The sequence below is a fragment of the Dama dama genome, chromosome 33 (assembly GCF_033118175.1).
Source record: "Dama dama isolate Ldn47 chromosome 33, ASM3311817v1, whole genome shotgun sequence".
Taxonomy (NCBI): domain Eukaryota; kingdom Metazoa; phylum Chordata; class Mammalia; order Artiodactyla; family Cervidae; genus Dama; species Dama dama.
In genome coordinates, this window is record NC_083713.1 from 25,244,466 (window position 1) to 25,253,912 (window position 9,447).

The following is a 9,447-nucleotide window of genomic DNA, read 5'->3' on the forward strand; positions in this document are numbered from 1 at the left end:
AATCAAGATAGTCTGAAGTACAAAAATTGTTCTTTAGAAGAATTACCTTTTTAAAATATTAGACCTGCTAGTTAACCTACAAAAAAATACAAGTTTCAGGTGTCTTTCAAATACCTTTTGTAGATGGTCATCTGCTAGTATACAACATATGCATGTTTTTAGAATATTCCTCCCCCTCCCCAGCCTATTCATGACATTCAACAGAACTCTTTACATGAAAATATGTTTAAAAACAAACACTTTGAGGGGATTTATGTACCTTTAAACAGGGTGTGTTATTTCCCTTTGTTTCAGATATGAGGCACAAACTTCTGAATTTAAGCTCTATGAGGCATAGTACACACCTCCAATTTACAAATAAAGGGGTTCTCTGTGGGTTGGAACTGCCATATCATGCAAAAAGGGGGAAATCCTCTGTAAACAGGTCCACTGCAATGTGTTAAGTGAGTCATGAAACAGCTGCTTGCCTTGAAAGATCCTATTTCTAAAGAATGTGACATTGACAGGTAGCAGAGGTTAGGATTTTGGGGGGCCAACGTTCAACCCACTATTGAGCACTACCCAAGAAGAGCTGTGGGAATGAGTGGCTGTGGGCAAAGAAGAAACCCTCCCAGGAAGCTCCAGGGGGAGCCAGGAGTGGAGGGAGCTCACTGAACTCAACCCCTGACATCTCTCACAACAGATTCAGTGCTCACCCCTACCCGCGAAGCCCGAGACCCAGCCTGGAGAGACTTACAAAGCAGCTGAGCCGACTCAAGGTCTCCGCCTCCCTCTGTGGCCGAGGGCATCCCAAGTCGCCATTTCAGACACCCAGGCAGAGAGCTGAGCCTGTAACCTCTAGCCTCTCTCCACCCCAAAGCATGGAGCCGCTGGCACTTGGGGGAGCTTTTTAAATACACGGGAAGCCTTGGGAGGAGGCCCTGATGGAGGCCAGAGCCCTCGGTCAATCAGGTCAGTGTCCCCTCTGGGGTCAGGAGTGCCAGGACTCCTCCGACCAGGGCAGGCCTCGGGGAAGCGGGGGACAGCCTCCCTCCCACTGGCCTGAGGCAACAAGAGGCACGAGACCCGGTGCAGGGCAGGGAGGCCAGCGGGTGAGAGGAGGGATGCTTCGGGCTTCAATGTCGATCCTTTTTGTGGACATGAAGCTTAATGGCCCACAAAACACTCTTACCTCTTCTAGCCCCTCAATCCTCATCAGATCCTTCGGGGTGGAGGTTACTGTTATCCTTGTTCCCATTGGACACGAGAGAAAACTGAGGCTGGGAGAGGAGCGTGTCAGAAGGGTCTCAGCAAATTAAAAGCTGCTGAGCGGCTACACAGCAACAGAAACCATTCACAAAATGAAAAGGCCACCTACTGAACTGAAAGAAATATTTGCAAATCATATATCTGAAAAGGAGGTAATATCCAAAAAATATAAAGAAATCATACAATAGCCAAAAAAAAAAAAAATCCAATTTTAAAACAGGCAGAGGACCTGAATAGACATTTTTCCAAAGATGACATACAGATGGCCAACAGTCACAGGAAAAGATGTTTAACATCACTAACCATCAGGAAAATGAAAATCAAAACCACAATGAGGCATTACCTCACACCCGTTAGAATGGATATTATCAAACAGACAAGAAATAACAAGTTTTAGAAAGACTGTGGAGAAAAGGGAACCCTCCTACACCGTTGGTGGGAATGTAAATTGGTGCAGCCCCTATGGAGAACAGTATGGAGGTTTCTTTAAAAACTAAAAATAGAGCTACCCTATGATCTAGCAATCCCACTCCTGGGCGTGTATCTGGAAAAAACTCTATTTGAAAAGATTCATAGCAGCACTATTTACAATAGCCAAGACATGGAAGCAACCTAAATTTCCATCAACAGATGAGCAGATAAAGAAGATATATATCTATATCTATATACACATACACACAATGGAATACTACTCAGCCATTAAAAAATGAAATAATGCCATTTTCAGCAACGTGGATGGACCTAGAGATTATTATACTAAGTGAAGTAAGCCAGAGAAAGACAAATATTGAATGATTTCATTTATATATGGAATCTACAAATAATTAACAATAATTTAAAAATCCAAAGCCAAGCTCATAGATACAGGGAATAGATTGGTGATTGCCAGAAGACTGGGGGAGAGGAACAAAATGGGTGAAGGGAACCAAAAGGTACAAAGTTTCAGCTATAAAATAAGTAAGTCCTGGGGATGCAATGTACAGCATGGTGACTATAGTTAATAATACTGTACTGCGTACTTGAAAGTGCTAAAGAGAGTATATCTTACAAGTTCTCATCATAGGAAAAAAATTTTTTGTGACCATATAAGGTGACAGATGTTAACCAGACTTACTGTGGTCACTGTTTTGCAGTGTAAACAAGTACCAAATAATTATGTTGTGAGCCTGACGCTAACATACTGCTCCATGTCATTTAGACCACGATTTTTTTTGCTCTATTTTCTTTTAAAAAAATATAAAAGAACATATGTTTATTATTTTGACCATGCCCCGCAGCATACAGAACTTCCCCAGTCAAGGATCAAACCCCTGTCCCTGTACTGAGAGTTCAGACTCTTAACCACTGGACCACCAGGGAAGCCCTATACCCCGATTAAAAAAAAAAAAATGAAGGAGGAGAGCTGCTTAGTGCCACTCAGAATTGGACTCTGGAACAGTAAAAGGACTTTGGTGGAACTCTGATGAAATCTGTACAAAGTCTATCATTTAGTTAATAGTATTACACCCATCTTAGCTGCTTAGTTTGGATAAATGTACCGTGGCTATGTCAATAGTGAGGGAAGCTGGGGGAAAGGCATGTGGGAACTCTTTGTACTGCTACAAGGGTCTAATTGTTTGTGTCTTTCCCAAACTCATATGTTGACATTCTAATGCCCAATATGAAGGTGTCAGGGAGTCAGGTTCCTGGGAGGTACTTAAGTCATGAGGGCAGAGCTCCCATGAATAATATTGATGCCCTCATTAAAGAGGCTCCAGAGAGCTAGCTCACCCCCTCCACAAGGTAAGGACACAGCAAGAAGTCTGCAGTCGGATCCTTCTTACCAGGACCCAACCCTGCCAGCGCCCTCATCTTGGACTTTCATCCTCCAGAACTGTGAAAAATAAATTTCTATTGTTCATAAGCCACCCAGTCTATGGTATTCTGTGATAGCAGCCCAAACACACAAAGACTACTTACTACCTTTATAAACTGTCTGTAAATCTAAAATTATCTCCAAATAAAAATTATTAAAAAGCAGAGCAGGGGGCTTCCCTGGTGGCTCAGTGGTAAAGAGTCTACCTGCCAATCCAGGAGACACAGGTTTGATCCCTGATCTGGGAAGATCCCACATGCTGCAGAGCAACTAAGCCTGAGTGTCACAACTGTTGAGCCTAAGCTTAAGAACCTGGGAGCCACAGCTACTGAATCCTGGGCGCCTAGAGCCCGAACTCCACAACAAGAGAAGCCACTGCAATGAGAAGCTGGTGCATCCCAACTGCAGAGTAGCCCCTGATTGCTGCAACTAGAGAAAAAGTCCATGCAGCAATGAAGACCCAGGACAGCCAAAAGATAAAATACGTTTTTTAAAAAAGCAGAGCTGGGAAGAGAGGATTCAGTTGAATTCAGTCATTCAGTCGTGTCCGACTCTTTGCGACCCCATGGACTGCAGCATGCCAGGCCTCCCTGTCCATCACCAACTCCCAGAGTTTACTCAAACTCATGTCCATTGAGTCGGTGATGCCATCCAACCATCTCCTCCTCTGTCATCCCCTTCTCCTCCTACTGTCAATCTTTCCCAGCATCAGGGTCTTTTCCAATGAGTCAGTTCTTCACATCAAGTGGTCAAAGTGTTGGATTTTCAGTTTCATCAGTCCTTCCAATGACTATTCAGGACTGTTTTCCTTTAGTATGGAAGGATAATTAAAAGAAAAAAACAGAAGTGTTACTTGACTTCTTTCAACTGAAGTTCAGGATCCTTTCCACATTCTTCTGCAGTTGTTATTGATAAGGATGTGAAGCAATTGAAACCCTTGTGCATTGTTACTGAGAATACGAAATAGTGCAGCCACTGTAGAAACCAGTTTGGTGGTTCTCCCCCCAGAAAAGCTAAACAGAATTACCATACAACCTCGCAATTCTACTTCAAGGCATAAACCCAATAGAATTTAAACCGGGGACTTGAACAGGCACTTGTACACCAATGGTTATGGCAGTATTATTCGTGACAGTCAAAAGGCAGAAACAAGCCAAGTGTCCACCAGTGGATAAATGAAGAAAATGTGATACATATATGCAATGGAATAGTATTCAGCCTTAGAAAGGCAAGAAATTCTGACGCATGCTACAATAGAGATAAACCTTGAAAACATTATGCTAAGTGAAATTAGCCAGATGCAAAAGGACAAATACTAAAGGATGCCACTTAAATGAGATATCTAGAGTAGTCAAATTCATAGCAACAGAAAGTGTAATGTGGTCACCAGAGGGGGACGGAAGGGGCAAGTTAGTGCTTCCTGGGTACAGTTTCAGTTTGGGATGATAAATAAGTTCTGGAAACAGAGAGTGGTGATGGTTGCATAACCTTGTCAGTGTACTTAACGCTGTTAGATTGCATACTTAAAGATGATTAAAATGATACATTTCATGCTGCGTGTATTTTACCACACTAATAAGTGTTGTTTTTTTAAATCACAAACTGCTCCTTTCTTATCCTTGATATATAGTTCCTGAGTGAGGACAGGGTGAAAATGGGGCCTGGAGAGAGAAACCAGCTCCCTCCTGGGGGAGATGAACCGCCTCACCCTCCACACCTATCCTTAGGGAGCCTGACTCACTCCTCCAACCAGGCCCCCACATATTTCCTCTCAGGATGGGAAACCACCCCACTTCACAGTTAAACCCACTTTGGGACAAGTAGCCCACCCACCACCCAGACAGCCCACAAGAGCAGAGAGAAGAGAGATCACTTTTCTCTTCCAGGCCCTTGGGCACCTCCTCCTCAAATCCTTCTCACCCTTCTGTCAGCGGGTGAAGGCCCTGCTAAGGCACTTCATAAAACATTTTAGCCAGAAAAATAAACCTCATGAACAACCTTTATTTTTTGAATATCAATTTAATGTAGTGTTTCCCATTCTCCTTTCTGTAGCCCTTTGCTATATATCACTTATCACTTCACTTTGTTTTCTTGTATATCTGTCTGATGTCAACTCCTAGCTTGGAATCTTCCCCAAAGTCAAACACTGTATTTTATTTGTGTTTATATCCTCAGGTATTAGGTAGGTGTTAACAACAACAACAACAAAATGCACTGAATAAATGATGAAAGAAGCACATGGGTGGTGAGTCAAGCCAACCAAATTGTGTTTAGATTCTCTTGTTCTCTCACTGGTATCCTACCTTGGTGTCATTCGTTCAAACAAATGCCTAAGGCCTCAGCTATGTCATCTGAAGGCCTCATCCACCACATTGTTTACATGGTCATGTAAGGTTTTCCACCTGAGAATATGCATAATTCTAGGAAAAGCTGGTCAGCAAGCACTTCTTACACATCTAGGATACCTCCTCCCACTGTGACCGACATGCACAAACCTTCCCTTTCTATAAAGACCCATCCAAAGTCCTTTGCCTCCAGAAATCTTCTCTGTCACTGGCAGCTTCTTTTGCTTCTCCTGATCTCACCTCATTGGGCCTGATGACCTCCTGTGGGGCTTCCCAGGTGGCGCTAGTGGTAAAGAACCCGGCTGCCAATGCAGGAGACATAAGAGACTTGGGTTCAATCTTTGGGTCAGGAAGATCCCCTGGAGGAGAATATGGCTCCCCACTCCAGTATTCTTGCCTGGAGAATCCCAAGGACAGAGGAGCCTGGTGGGCTGCAGTCCAGAGGGTCGCAAAGAGTTGGACACAACTTAGCACGCACATGCGCACGACCTCTTGTGATGTCGGCTTCACTAGTTACTCTAGAAATGTAAATCATCTGTCCTCAATAAAACTGTCCCTGCTGGAAGAAGATGGCTGGTTCCTGCTATTCATACTTCCTGAGGGACCTTGGGCAAGCGATGTAACCCTTCTGAGTCTCGCAGCAAGCAGTATGGACAGCGACATCACCCAGGTTGCTGGGGAAGGTGCCCATGACATTCTGAGGGTGCTCCATCAGTGACACCCTTCAGAGCTAAGATTATGTCCTAAACTGCTCTGTACCCTCCACCAAACCCAGGAGATGGTTGAGTATCTATTATGTGTCCATAAATATTTGCTGAATTTTCCTCCACTACATTTTTTAAATTGAGATATAATTCACATGCCATAAAACCTACTATTTGAAAATATACATTTCAGTGGGTTTTAGTATACGAGGCTATGCAACCATCACCACTATATAATTCCAGAACATTTTCATCACCCCATCTCCATTACATTTTTTAAAAGCTTTATTTTGGCTTTTAATAAATCAAAGTACACTTTGACTACATCTCAATCAATATAATTATTCTATTTTATAATCACTAGTAGTATTTACTAGATGTCAGATGCTGTTCTGTGTATTTTATAAAGAATAAACCCTGTGTGGGAAGCTTCATATCCACATCAGCATCATCCCATGTTACGGATCAAGAAACAGAGACAGGACTCTTCCCTAAGAACACAGCGACAAGCGGCACAGCTGAGATTCGAACCCCGTGACTGTGCTCCTCACCACCCCTGCTGCCTCTTGACTGGAGCATTAAGATTTAACAACCAAGCAGCCAGAAAAGAAGCAAACACATAACCTTAAGCGTTAAGAGCCCATTTTCTTCCTCCTTTTTAAAAATCAGTCACCCTTGGCTGTGATTTGTTTCTTTTCTAAAAGCGATTGAAGAGCCCACCACTGGCCCTCGGCTCGGCTCTGTAAGTGACACAAAACCCGAGAAGCCCTGGGACTTGCCCTCCAGGAGTGAAGAGCGTGGAACAACAGTACAGGTAGAAGGGGATATACAAACACGGGCACTCAGACAAGGGAGAGTGTGGCCACTGGTGACGGCAGAAAGCTGGGACTTACTGTTCCAAAACAATCAGCAGTAATGAAACAGTTCTGGGAGGACCAGAAGGGTTGTTTTCTTTATTGAAGATGAAATTCAGATTTCTTTACATAGGTTGAATTTGATTATGAATTGGGCTAATATTCTTTCACTTTAAACTCTATTATTTCATTCTCAGGCAGCTGAAAACACATTGATCTCAGTTTACCTTAACAATGCTACCTTCCACATTTGAATTATCTATACACTTATTTATAGAGGCTGTTTTTAGATAACAGCACACACTTTATTTGACAGAAATGATGTTGCTGAAAAATAGTGTGTAGATTCGATTTAGGGAAGTCAAGTGTGTTTTTTTTTTTAAATGTACAGTACTAGGAAGCTTTCTGTTGGAAAAGTTCTATAAAGAATCCTTTATAAATCAAGAAATCCTTTGAAATTATATACACAATTACTTGCTAATTTTCTTTCTAAGCTCTGGTTACTATATATACCAAGTGTTTTTATTTAAGACAAAGCTGTATTTTGACTACTTTGTAATCTATACTTTGAGGTGCTCAGTTGTGTCCGACTCTTTGTGACCCCATGGACTGTAGCCCGCCAGGCTCCTCTGTCCATGGGATTCTCCAGGAAAGAATACTGGAGTGGGTTGTCATTTCCACCTCCAGGGGATCTTTCCAACCCAGAGATCCAACTCGTCTCTCGTGTCTCCTGCATTGGCAGGCGGATTCTTTACCACTTGAGAAGCCAGCCACTTGCACCACTTGAGAAGCCCTCTATACTTTGGAGCTCTTTGCAAAATGAAATTGCACATCAAAGTTCAAAAGTCTGTACTCAACTGACATCTCTCCTAGAGGTTGAGTCTCATGAATTCTTAGGCGCTTAGAAGTGATTGCTAACTCAGATTTGTTGCCCACATAGGAAGTCCTAAGGCATTTTTTTTTCCCTAAGGCATTTTTATAAGCAAAGTTCTCATAACTGGGCAAGCCCTGGATTATTTAGGACCTGAAGAACATTCCAGCCTGGTCTAAGGTAATTGTTTATAAAACATTTTAAATACACACACACACACACACACACACACACACACACACACACACACTAATCATGTAACTTAGGAGAAATTCATTTCAGAAAATTATACATAATCAATAATAATTTTATTGTATTGTGATAAGAAATTTTGGCTTGGTGGGCCATTTAGGGGGAGGGTAGTTAAATGGCACAGTAAGGGTAAACCTAGAGAAATACTATTTTAGTTAAATAAACTGGGCAGCAGCCCCCTCTTGTGGTGGAAAATAAGTACTGTAGCCACTGAATTGAAATGTGAGAAAACATCCCTTGAGGCTTCCTAGGTGGCTCAGTGGTAAAGAATCCACCTGCCAATGCAGGAGACGGAGGTTCGATCCCTGGGTCAGGAAGATGTCCTGGCAAAGGAAATGCCCACCCACTCCAGTATTCTTGCCTGGAGAATCCCATAGACAGAGGAGACTGGCGGGCTACGGTCCATGGGGGTCACACGGAGTCAGACACGACTGAAGTGACTGAGAATACGGCTGCAGGGATCTAGCGATGCTAGTGATCACACAGCTGCTGCCCCCACGATGCTCACGCAGTGTGGTCCATTTAGATGTCACCTTTCTCACAATGCTCCTGCCAGTCCCCCGTCACCTCTGTCTCCTCTCAACTGCTCCCTGTCTCCCCACCCCGCTCCTGAGATTGCTTCATCTCACACCTCTCCCCCATGGTCCTCTTTTACATCAAAACTGGTCATTTTCTTGTCTTACTGCCCTACTGGGTTGTAACCTCTTGGAAGGCAGAGGCCGCATCTGATCTACTCCTAGTTTTCCCACAGCCCCTCATTCCACATTTGCCCAGTTAGTAGTCAAATACATATTTGTTCAATTTAACTAAATTAGAAGGCAACAGAGCTAATTAAAAACAGATTCCAGTGGAGAAGCTATTTCAGGTTCTTTCTACTCGTAACTCAAAAACAGATGCCAGGCTGTACTTAGTCGCTCAGTCGTGTCCTACTCTTTGCGACCCCAGGGACTGGAGCCCACCTGGCTCCTCTGTCCATGGAACTCTCCAGGCAAGAATACTGGAGTGGGTTGCCCTCCTCCAGGGGATCTTCCCCAATCCAGGGATCGAACCCAGGTCTCCCGCATTGCAGATGGATACTTTACCATCTGAGCCACCAGGGAAGCCCCAAAACAGAGCAGATAGCATTTTGTGGCTGCCAAAATGCATGCTGAATTTCTCATCAACTTATATGGTATGATAAGGACATCAGTGGGAGGTAAGACTTGTCCCATCCTAGAATTCATGATGTCAGGAGTCTGCTCTATCACCTTCCCACCCGTCATGAAGGATGCTGCGGCACACAGGTGTTCCCGTGGGCACCATGTCAGGCACCTTGAGA